We start from the raw sequence: 11893 nt of genomic DNA on the forward strand, positions 1-11893 counted from the left end.
TAAAGGTGTTAAAAAATATTCCACATGAATGGAAACCACAAGCAAGCAGAAGTAGCTATTATTATATCATGCACCTAAAACTGCAGCTACTAGATTCATAAAAGAATTACTGCTAAGCCTAAGAAATGAGATAGACAGTAACACAATAATTGTGGGAGAATTCTAAGCACCACTGACAACACTAGACAGTTCATCAAGGCAAAACGTTAACAAAGGAACAATGGACTTAAATGATATGCTGAAACAAATGGACTTAACAGATATTTACATAACATTCTAATCAACAAGTTTAGAATATACATTCTTCTAATCAGCACATAGAACATTCTCCAAGATAGACCATATGAAATAACCATGAAACAAGTCTCAGTAAACTTTAAAACGACATATACAGTGTTCTCACTCATAAGTGGAAGTTGAACAATGAGAACACATAGACACAGGGAGGGGAAAAACACACACCAGTGAGGGGGTGAGGGACAAGGAGAAGGAGAGCATTAGGACAAATACCTAATGCATGCAGAGCTTAAAACCTACCGATGAGTTGATAGGTGTAGCAAACCACCGTGGCACACGTATACCTATGTAACAAACCTGCATATTCTGCACACATATCCTGGAACTTTAAAAATATCGAAATCATGGCAAATATCCTCTCACACCCTAGTGAAATCAAAATAGAAATCAACTCTAGAAAGAACTTTCAAAATTATACAAATACATCAGAATTAAATAATCTTCTCCCAAATGATTTCTGAGGTAAAAATGAAATCATAATAAATTTTAAAAATCCTTAAATTGAATGGTAATAATAGCTCAAGTTTTCAATAACTCTGGGATACAGAAAAAGTAGTATTTAATAGGAAAGTCTATAGCACTAAATGCCTACATCAAAAAACCTCAAAGAACACAGAGACAACCTAACGTCACACCTCAAGAAACTAGAGAAACAAAAACAAACTAAACCCAAAGCAAGCAGAAGAAAAGAAATAACAAAAATCAGAGAAGAACCACATGAAATTAAAACAAAAGAATTAATTAAAAAGCTGGTTACTTGAAAAAATAAACAAAATTGATAGACCTTTAGCTAGATGAGCCAAGAAAAAAGAGAGGATCCAAATAAGCACAATTAGAAAAGAGACTGGAGACATTACAACTGACACTACAGAAATACAAAAGATTACCTGAGACTACTGTTTGGACGAACGGAGGCAGGATGGCACATTTCCGGGTTATTCTTCACCAACTTTTCCCGCACGTGCGAAAATGCAGCCGGCTCCCGGGAAGGTGCAGATCAACTGGGCATGCGCCAGGTCACGTCAATCCGAAGATACCAAGATTTACCTGGTCACACCTGTGGAATGCCCCTGACACGCCCGTGTCCCCGCCTATTGCCCTCCCACTCCTAGAAAAGCCGCTCTCAGCCAGGGTTCCACGCAGACTTCCCAGCCCCCCGTCCTGTCGGGATGTCAGGACTGTGTCAGGAACTCCATTTGAGAGCCACCGGGGGACTCTGTCGGCCTCCTTTGCCAGAGGCCAACAGACCTCTCCCTACCCACCTACTTCCCTGAAGCTAGGTAACCAAAAATAAATTTGCAGTTTTGCTCCAACCCTTGCCTACTCGCTGGTTCTTTTGTGCCCGCTCTGGTGGTCTTAGGAAAACAAATCAGTTGGTGCCGAAGACCCGGGAGGAGACCCCTCCTCAGGCCTCTAAGGGTTAAGGAACCTCTTCCTGCTTCCACGCTGCGGATGGACCAGGACCTGAGACCCGCTTCCCTCACTCTCACGGCCTCTCTGGGGTAAGTGCCCTTGTCTCCTCTACCTCCCTCGTCCAAAAATCCTGCGCAGGTCCGAGGCCCACTTTTGAGCCACCAAGTGGCTCGGGAGACCCGTTCAGGATGGAGACGTCCACCTGAAGGTAATCTCCACTTTGGCTCCATGAGCCTCCAGTCTGTCTCTGCTGGTTCCAAAGGACGCTTTGAAGCCAGGCAGAGATCCACTTCCATTTCCATTGTGTCCATTGTGTAAGTAAAGAGGAAACAAACAGGAAACCCCCAGTCCAAATTTCCAAAAAGCACCCCCTTAGGGTGCCTCCTAGCCAATTTAAAAACCTTACAGCTTGAACAAGACCTTAGGAGGAAGCGGTTAATTTTCCTTTCCACTGTGGCGTGATCGACCTCAGCAATTTCTGCAAGCGGCTACGCAAGTGGTCTGAAATTACTTACATACAGGGCTTTTGGGCCTTACGCTCTCGTGCTGACCTGTGTAGCCAGTGCTCTTCGGCCCAAGTTATGCTAGCCAAGGACGCCGGCTCACAGGAACCCGAAAAAGAGGAGTCTTCATTCCTTTCTGTTCAGCCGGAGGATCTAGGGTTTCCCTCACTTCTGCCCTATACTTCTCCTCCTCCCTCCGTCCAGACTCCTCCTTCCTCTTCCTTATCTACTAGTAATCCACTCGGTCCTGTGCCTCCTTTGGGGCCCCCAACTGGCTGTCTTGAGTCTCCTGTCTCTGCACACACCCACTCTAAGTGCCCTGCTGATGCCTCCACTCCTGCCCCACACCCTCCTACAGTGTTAATGCCTTTGCGAGAGGTGGCTGGGTGGAGGGGGAAGTCAGAGTACATGTCCCTTTTTCATTGGACGATCTTTCCAAAATTGAGAAGTGTTTAGGGGATTTCACAGCTAATCCCACCATCTACATAAAGGAATTTAGATACCTTTTTCAGGCCTATGACTTAACTTGGCATGACATCCAGGTTATCCTAACCTCTACCCTAAACTGACTGAGGTTCTAACCCAGTATACCCGGTTAGATCCAGCCTCCCCTACAGGGGCCACCATTTTGGCATCTTATTTCATTTCTCAATCAGCTCCTGACATTCGTAAAAACTTCAAAAGGCAGGGGATGGTCCTCAGGCACCAATACAAGACCTAGTTAAATTAGCCTTTAAGATCTATAACTCCAGAGAGGAGACGGCAGGCTCACCTTGAACAGAAGTTACAGCTCCTAGCAGTGGCTTTACAGCCCAGTCGTAACCCCAGGCCAGAGAGCACAAACCCCGCAGACTCCAAAGGAGCCTGCTATAAGTGCGGCAAGGCAGGACACTATGCCAACAGGTGTCCTCAAGGTCCCCGAGCCCCAACACAGCCTTGCTATAAGTGCAAGGCATCAGGACATTGGGCCAGTGAATGTCCTAACCCTCGTCCACCAGCAACCCCCTGCCCTGCTTTCCAGCAGGGAGGACACTGGAAGTCTCATTGCCCCACCCTGAGAACAGGTGCTGCATCTCCACGTGACCCCCTTTCCCAGGATCCTGGGAGCTCCTTCCAGCTCCTACATCTGGACGACGACAACTGAAGGTGCCGAGACTCTGGGACCCCCATCACCCTCGCCGAGCCGCGGGTAACTCCCCTGGTAGCGGGTAAGACAATTAATTTTTTAATAGACAGCGAGGCTACCTATTCTGTTTTGCCGTCCTTCTCTGGACCTAGCCTTCCATCCAATATCTCTGTAGTAGGAGTAAGCGGAAAGCCATCCACTCCACAAAAACTCCACTCCTTAATTGCTGCCTGGCCAGCAAGTACTTTGCGCACTCGTTCCTCATTATACCCTCATGCCCTACCCCCTTACTAGGCCGAGAAATCAGTTTGGCTTTCCCCCACTCACCTCAAACTTACTAAATTTTCTTAACTATCTCATACTCCTCAGCCTTGCCAGGACTATCCTTCTGGGTTTTGCTCATATTCCAACAAATGCTTCCATTTCTCATTCCTATACTAATACTGTGCCTTATTTTATTCTTCATCCGTACGTCCAAATACCAACCATAGGCCCTGACCTTAACAACGCCCCTTAACAGCAGGAAGTAGCCAGACAGACCACGGTGCCCCTTTATCACTATTATCAATAAAAGTTTGGACTGTTTGGACGAAAGGAGGCAGGATGGCACATTTCCGGGTTCTTCTTCACCAACTTTTCCTGTGCGCGAAAATGCAGCCGGGGCCCGGGAAGGTGCAGATCAACTGGGCATGTGCCGGGTCACGTCAATCCGAAGAAACCAAGATTTACCTGGTCGCACCTGCGGAACACCCCCGGCACGCCCGTGTCCCCGCCTATTGCCCTCCCACTCCTAGAAAAGCTGCTCTCGGCCAGGGTCCCACGCAGACTTCCCAGCCCCCTGTCCTGTCGGGATGTCGGGACTGTGTCAGGAACTCTGTCCGAGAGCCCCACCGGGGGACTCTGTCGGTCTCCTTTGCCGGAGGCCAACAGACCTTTCCCTACCTACCTACTTCCCTGAAGCTAGGTGACCAAAAATAAATTTGCAGTTTTTCTCCTACCCTTGCCTACTCACTGGTTCTTTTGTGCCTGCTCTGGTGGTCTTAGAAAAACAAATCAACTACTATGAACACTTTTATGTGCACAAACTAGAAAACTTAGAGAAACTAGATAAATTCCTGAAAAAGTTCCACCCTCCTAGATTAAATCAGGAAGAAATAGAAACCTGGAACAAATAACAAGTGGCAAGATTGCATTCCTAATTTACAAATGGCCAACATAATAAAAGCTTAGGACCTGAATTATAGCAGACATTCAGAGAAATATTGTTATCAGTCCTAGTGAAACCATTTCAAAAGATTGAGAGAAAGGGACCTGATATCATTTGACTGTGTCCCCACCCACATCTTATGTTGAATTTCCACCTGTTGTGGGAAGGAACCAGTAGGAGGTGATTGAATAATGGGGGCAAGTCTTTTCCATGCTATTCCCATGATAATGAGCCTCATGACATCTGATATTTTTAAAAAGAAAATTTACCCTGCACAAGCTCTCTCTCTTTGTGTCCTGCCATTTATGTAAAATGTGACTTGCTCCTCTTTGCCTTCCACTATGATTGTGAGGCTTCCCCAGCCATATGTAATTGTAAGTCCATTAAACCTCTTTCTTTTGTAAATTGCCCAGTCTCTGGTATGTCTCTAGCAGCAGCATGAAAATGCATTAATACAGTAAATTGGTACCAGTAGAGTGGGATATTGCTGAGAATATACCCCAAAATGTGGAAATCACTTTGGAACTGTGTAACAGGCAGAAGTTGGAACAGATTAGAGGACTCAGAAAAAGACAGGAAAATGTGAGCAAGTTTGGAACTTCTCATATGTCAAAATGACTTTGACAAAAAATACTGATAGTGATATGAACAATAAGGTGCAGGCCGAGTGGGTTTCAGAAGGAGATGAGGAACTTGTTGGGAACTGGAGCAAAGGTGACCCTTGCTATGTTTTAGCAGAGAGACTGGTGGCATTTTGCTCCTGCCCTAGAGATTTGTGGAACTTTGAACATGAGAGAGATGATTTAGAGTATCTGGCAGAAGAAATTTCTAAGCAGCAAAGCATTCAAGAGATGACTTGGGTGCTGTTAAAGGCGTTCAGTTTTATGAGGAAAGCAGAGCATAAAAATTCAGAAAATTTGTAGCCTGACAATGCAATAGAAAAGAAAATCCTATTTTCTGAGGAGAAATTCAATCCTGCTGCATTAATTTGCATATGTAATGAGAAACCATATGTTAATCTCCAAGACAATGAGGAAAATGTCTCCAGTGCATATCAGAGATCTCCACAGCTGTGCCTCCCATTACAAGCCCAAAGATCTAGGAGGAAAATGTGGTTCCATGGTCCAGGCTCAGGGTCCCCTTGCTGTATGCAACCTAGGGAATGGTGCCCTGTGTCCCAGCCACTCCAGCTGTGGCTGAAAGGGACCAATGTAGAAATGGAATGTGACTTCAGAGGGTGGAAGCTTCAAGTTTTGGCAGCTTCCATGTGATGTCAAGCCTGTGGGTGCGCAGAAGTCAAGAAAGGAAGTTTGGGAACCTCCACTTAGAAAAGCCTGGATGTCCCAGCAGAATTTTGCTGCAGGAGTGGGGCTCTCATACAGAACCTCTGCTAGGGCAGTGTCGAAGGGAGATGAGGAGTTGGAGCTCCCACGCAGAGTCCCTACTGAGGCACTACCAAGTGGAGCTGTGAGAAGAAGACTGTTGACCTCCATACCCCAGAATGGTAGATTCACTGACAGCTTACCCTGTGTGCCTGGAAAAGCCACAGACACTCAACATGAACCCATGAAATCAGCTGGGAGGAAGGTTGTACCCTGCTAAGCCACAAGGGCAGAGTTGCCTAAGACCATGGGAACCCACCTCTGGCATCAGCATAACACAGGTGTGAGACATGGAGTCAAAGGAGATCATTTTGAAGCTTTTAAGATTTGACTGCCCTGCTGGATTTTGGACTTGCATGGGCCCTGTAGCCCCTTTGTGTATTTACCAAATGCCTGTATCCCCACTATATCTAGGAAGTAATTAATCGGCTGTTGATTTTACAGGCTCATAGGTAGAAGGTAGTCACCTTGTCTCAGATAAGACTTTGGATTGTGGACTTTTGAGTTAATGATGAAATGAGTTAAGACTTTGGGGAAATGTTGGGAAGGCAAGATTGGTTTTGAAACATGAGGATGTGAGATTTTGGAGGGGCCAGGCAGAATGATATGATTTGGCTATGTCTCTACCTAAATCTCATCTTGAATTCCCACGTGTTGTGAGAGGGACCCAGTGCAAGGTGATTGAATCATGGGAGTAAGTCTTTCCTGTGTTGTTCTTATGATAGTGAATAAGTATCATGAGATCTGATGGTTTTAAAAAGAGGAGTTCCCCTGCACAAGCTCTCTCTCTTTGCCTGCTGCCATCCATGTAAGACGTGACTTGCTCCTCCTTCCCTTCCACCATGATTGTGAAGCCTCCCCAACCATGTGTAACTGCAAGTCCATTAAACCTCTTTTGTTTGTAAATTGCCCAGTATCAGTTATGTCTTTATCAGTAGTGTGAAAATTGGCTATTGCTGACCTCTTCCCTAAATCGTCCTATAAATCCAGTATCACCCTTATAGAAAAACCAGGTAATGACATAACAAAAAAAAAAAAAGAAAGAAAGAAAGAAAAGAAAAGAAAACTACAGACCAGTATTCCTGACGAACATAGATGCAAACATTCTCAACAAAATACCAGTTAACAAAATTCAACAGCACATCAAAAATTTAATACACCATGATTAAGTGGGTTTTATCCCAAGGATGCAGGGATAGTTTATATACGTAAGTCAATAAATGAGACACATCACATATAAAGGATTAAAAGCAAAAGCTATAGCATCACCTCAACAGATGCAGAAAAAGCATTTGATTAGTTGCAGCATCTCTATATGATAAGAAGTCATAAGAGACTCAGCATTGAAGGCACTTACCTCAAAATAGTAGAATGCCATACCTGACAAACCCACAGCCAGCATCATACTGAATGGGAAAAAAAATTACATTCTTCCTGAGAACTGGAATCAGAAAAGAATATCCACTTTCTCCATACCTATTTAACATAGTTCTGGAAGTCCTAGCCAGAACAAAAGCTCTTAGATTTGATAAATAAATTCAACAAAGTCTCAGGTTACACAATCAATGTACATAAGTCAGTGGCACTGTTATACAACAACAATAACCAAGCTGAAAATAAAATCAATAACTCAATCCTTTTGACAACAGCCACAAAGAAAAAATAAAATGCCTAGGAATATCTTTAACCAGGGAGATTAAAGGAGATCTACAAGCACAACTACAACACACTGTTCAAATAAGTCATAGATGACACACACACACGCACACACACACACATAAAATATGGAAACATTCTATGCTCATGAATTGGAAGAGTCAATATTACTAATGTAACCATACTGTCCAAAACAATTTACAGATTAAATGTAATTCCTATTAAAATACCAACATTTTTCACAGAATTAGAAAAACAATCCTAAAAATTGTATAGAATAAAATAAAAGTTCAAATAGCCAAAGAAATCTTAAGCAAAAAGAGCAAATCTAGAGGCATCATATTACCGACTTCAAATTATACTATAAGGCTATAGTTATCAACACAGCATGGTACTGGTATAAATGCTGGCACATGATCCAATAGAACAAAATAGATAACACAGAAATAAAGCCAAATACATATAGCTAACTGATCTTTGACAAAACATAACAAATATAAATTGAGGAAAAGACACCCTATTTAGTAAACCCAAAACTCACTTTGAATTGTAAAAATCCCCATGTGTCATGTGAGGGACATGGTGAGAGGCAATTGAATCATGAGGGTGAGCTTTTCCCATGCTGTTCTCGTGATAATGAATAAGCCTCATGAGATCTTATGGTTTTATAAAGGGGAGTTATCCTGCACATGCTCACTTGCCTGCCATCATGTAAGACTGGACTTTGCTCTTCTTTCACCTTCTGTCATGATTGTGAGGTCTCCCCAGCCATGTGGAACTGTGAGGCTGTTGTATCTCTTTCCTTATAAATTATCCAGTCTTGGATATGTGTTTATTAGCAGCATGAGAAGAAACTAATACATCTGATTTCCTGATAGTACCAAAAAAAGTCCAGAAATTGAGTCTCATTGTCTCTAATTAGCTTGACCTTTGTCATAAACTCAATCCTGAATCAAAAACTATAGACAGAGGAATAAAATGTGATTGTTGTAGGCTTATGCCATAAATTTGTATCTATAGAGCTTGTATTATACTTAGTTTCACCTGAAGTACATAGTGTGAAATTAAAATTAGGATATTTAAATACAGAAAAGCAGTTTCTGGGTGGCCAAAACAAAACAAATGTTAACTACAAGAAAACAGGTTATATAGCAGCATACATCTCAATTAAAGTTTATTTCATATGGAAATATATACTGTTACTAGTACCAAGAGATGTCACTTGACATTGCATTTAACAATACCTTGTTAAAATATTCCCATTACATAGACATAGGAAGATAGAAGAGAATGAAGTTCCAAGAAGTACAAGAAAAATCCCAAACATGATGTAAAAATGTGTAATGTGAAAAGAGCAATGACAGAACCAACATCAGAAGAGAGCTATTATCCTATAGTCAGGAAAAGTCTGCCCAATATCTTATCTCCTTCCTCACATAGAGTTCTAACTTTATTTATACAGAGAATTTTCCAAAGAAATACAATTCTAATGTTACAGAAAATATCAACAGAAAGCAGATTTTTATTTGCATATTTTATTATATTTATACCTAAGTATTTCATTTTGGGAAATGCTAATGTACATGGTATTGCATACTTAATTTTGGATTCCAATTGTTGTTTTCTCATAATTTTTTAGTTTTAATTTTTGGGGGTACATAAAATGTGTGTATTTTTTATTGCTTGTATATACAAAAGCGATTGAATGGCTTTTGTACATTAACCTTGTATCATTCAATTCTGCTATAATTGCTTATTAGTTCCAGGATAGTCAACTTTGTCAATTTTTAAAACAATTATTCTACATGTGCAATCTGTGAACAATAACAACTTTACTGCTTCCTTCTCAATCTGTTTATCTTCTACTTATTTTTTCTTGTCCTGTTGCATTCCCTAAGATGTGCAGTTCAATATTGAAAAGGAATGGTGAGAGGGGCATCCTTGCCATGTTCCTGATTTTGGTGGTAAAATGTCTGGTTTATCACCATGGATTATCATCTTATCTCTAGGTATTTTTGAGATTCTTTATAAATTTTAAATAGTTTCCCTAGAACACAATACATTTTTATGCCTAGAAAACTTTGAGCCAGTCATGCATTAATAACTTTGTTTCCTTGAGTGTTCTTAGTTTTACAAGGCAATACAAAAATTCACACTCACATGGGGTCCTAGATGAGTTTTCTGCATTTTGAATTGATTATTCTGTACTGTAGGGCTGCCTAATCAGATACTACCACAGTCACTGAAAATGAACGCTTTCATAGATCCTTGCTCTCTTATTCATGTAACCACCATGCAAGGAAGACAGGGAGTGGGGCTGACAATTACATGACACACAAGGCTGTATTCCACTCTCAGGAATCCTCACTGGCAACGTTAGCAGCAGTAGAAAATAATGGTGGAATCATTTAAAATGCTTTAATTCAACTCTAGGTCAAATGCATATTCTTTAACAACAGGTAGTTTATATTCTGGCTTGGTTAGGTAAAGCATAAGTTAGAGGTGAAATGGGATAAGTTTTTGCCTTCCACTTGGAAACTAGAGACCAGTTTCTATTTTTTTAAACGTTTATTGAGAAACATCTTCAACTATATAAGCAACAAATATCTGATGATACTAGCTATCCTACTGAAATACAATGTGTGACTATGAAGTAAAGTGGAAGTCAGTCTAATTGTGTCAAACACATACATCAGTTTCAATAACCCAAGGATTTTATTGCTACTTTGAGAATTATTACTTAAATATGGATGGGGTAATAATGTAACTGGCTTATGGGCACAAACTGAGCAATCACTTTGGATTTTAATAAACTCTCACATCTGATTATATTTTCAGTTTTAATGACCAAATGTTCTTTTCCCTCACAAGTTATTTACAAATATATAGTGTGTGGATTACCAGCCTATCTTTTCTTTTTTTTTTTAATTTTTAAACATTATTTTATTATTGCAAATATATACAACCTAAATCTATCATTTTAACCATTTTTAAGTGTACAGTTCTATAGTATTTGTTATATTCACATTGTTCTGCAACCAATACCAACACCCATTTACAGAATGCTTTCATCATTTCAAACTTAAATTCTGTGTCTGTTAAACTACAGCATAAAAATGGATAATTTTGATTAGCTATTTTATCTTTGAGAGAGTGATAGGCTCCTACCATGAATATTATACTTAAAGAATATTATGCTGTTAAAGAAACTGAAGCTCATATAATTTAAACTGCTTTCCAAAGTTTATGCACTAATAAGTGGCAGAATAGATATTTACATTCAGAATTATCTAAAGCTCAAGGTTTTTCCTCTATGTATCGTGTATGTGAAATAGAATGAGAGAAAAATCAAAGATAGCAAATCAGTCTATGTTACCTCTGCTTCCAACTACAAAAAAGCAACAATCAGCTGGGCATGGTGGCTCATGCCTATAATCCTAGCACTTCGCGAGGCCAAGGTGGGCAGATCCCCTGAGATTAAGAGTTCAAGATGAGCCTGGACAACGTGGTGAGAAACCCATTTTCTACCAAAAATACTAAACATTTGCGGAGCGTGGTGGCACACACCTGTGGTCCCAGCTACCCAGAAGGCTGAAGTGGGAGGATCACTTGAGCCTGCAAGGCAGAGGTTGCAGTGAGCCAAGACTGTGTCACTACAATCCAGCCTGAGTGACAAAGTGAGACTGTCCCTCACAAAAACAAAACAAAACCAAAAACAAAACAAAACAAAGCAACAATCATTGAGTTTAAAAAAAAAAAAGAAAGAAAAGTTAAAATGTCCAGAATTAAAAGGTCAATGACTAAGCCCTGTCGATGTGAATATGATTTGAATTATTTGCTCCATATTTCTAGGGCTAACATTTGGAAAAAACATAAGAGGTATTAATCTCTACTAAAAATCTGGTGCATTTTTTTTGGTATAATAATGTATGGTCTCACATTTTTTCTCAGTCTCAACCTAAGACCTCTCTTTAGAGGTAAATAGGAAGTGCCCTCTGTGTGCATCCATGCACTGTATATTAGTCTACTCGTTTCTATAGCAGAGTATCACAGACTGGGTAGCTTAAACAACAGAATCATAATTTGTCACAGTTCGGGAAGCCAGAAGTCCAAGATTAACGTATCAATTAACTTCGTGTCCTCTGAGGCCACTCTCATTGGTTTGTATCTTACCCTTCTGTCCTCACATGGTCTTCCCTCTCTGTATCTGTGTCCTCATCTCTACTAAAAACAACATTATATTGGATTAAGGCTTAACTTCATAACTGCTTAATCTTATTTTTTTTTTTGACATTTCCTTTTTTTTTTT

This window comes from Colobus angolensis, unplaced genomic scaffold (genome assembly GCF_000951035.1).
Source record: "Colobus angolensis palliatus isolate OR3802 unplaced genomic scaffold, Cang.pa_1.0 Scaffold227, whole genome shotgun sequence".
NCBI lineage: Eukaryota > Metazoa > Chordata > Mammalia > Primates > Cercopithecidae > Colobus > Colobus angolensis.